This window comes from Fragaria vesca, linkage group LG6 (genome assembly GCF_000184155.1).
Source record: "Fragaria vesca subsp. vesca linkage group LG6, FraVesHawaii_1.0, whole genome shotgun sequence".
In the NCBI taxonomy this organism is placed as follows: Eukaryota; Viridiplantae; Streptophyta; class Magnoliopsida; order Rosales; family Rosaceae; genus Fragaria; species Fragaria vesca.
In genome coordinates, this window is record NC_020496.1 from 20,411,951 (window position 1) to 20,413,146 (window position 1,196).

Consider the following 1,196-nt stretch of genomic DNA (forward strand, 5'->3'; position numbering starts at 1 on the left):
AAAAAAAAAAAAATTGCTACAACATATGACGCGGTGACCAAAAAATGTGAACTCCTGGTTTAATCGTAACCATTGATCTCATCCTCACTTCATCTGGACCACTGGTCCCAAGTATAAAACTTAAAAACCCTATTCTATTCTTCAGTTCTCTTTTCCAGCTCCTTGCCTCCTTCAGTCGAGAACGAGAGAGAAAGACTATAGTCGAAACCAACCCTAGCCCGCCGCAGCCGAGTTTCCCCCACCGTCCTGCGCAGCCGAGTTATATGCCACCGTCCTGCGCAGCCGAGTTTCCGCCACCGTCCGGTGACATCTCGACCTCCCACCATACTATTTGCATTCTCTCTTCGTCCTCTACCCTAACCCAGTTTTGGTCCTCTCTAGTTTGAATTGAATAAGGACAGTTCGTCGGACTTTGCTTTTCTGACGAGCTTCCTCGTCTCCGGTCACCTGCTATTCACCCTTGGTAATCCTTCTCTTCCTTTTCCTTTTCTATCGATTTCTTCATCTTTCTTCTGAAATCAAAGTCGATTTCCTAATTTTTCTTTGTAAATCTGGTCTAGCTTTCTATTGGTTTTTGTTTTGTTAATTTAGAGTGTTGAATATAGTTTAAATGTGATTTCGGCTTGGTGTTAGTTGGATGGGTTTCTAAATGTTGATGGTGGGTATGCAATTTGGTCTCATTCGAGGTCGAATTCGCAGAAGAATGCGACCACTGACTGATCCTTCCTCTCGACATCCGTTGAGTTTACCAGGAGATCTACCAACCAATCCTTCCTCTCAACCTCCTGTCCACCTTTATAAAACTCTCTGGGTTCTTTCTGTGTCAGATTTCATTTTAGTTACTGTTCATTTGACTGGGTTTTCATTCACATCTCTATATATATTGTTAGTTTTAGGTTAGGTTTGAATACGTTAGGGTTTTAGTATGTTTTGCGGATCGAAAAAGGTAGGAGCTACAAGTTTAAGAGATTTAGGTTTCTTTCTGTTGTGCTTTACTTCTGCCAATATATATCAGCATTCATAGTGGTTTACATAGTAATTGAAATAGAATGAAGTTGTTCCTTGGGCAGTTAGTGCAGAACATATGAAAGATGGGAATGCTGATTTATCTTTTGGTGTCAGTTTTTGCTGAAACATGATATGAGTTTTCGTACCTCTTTCACCATGTACTGGTTTCAAGTATAAATTGCTCTCCT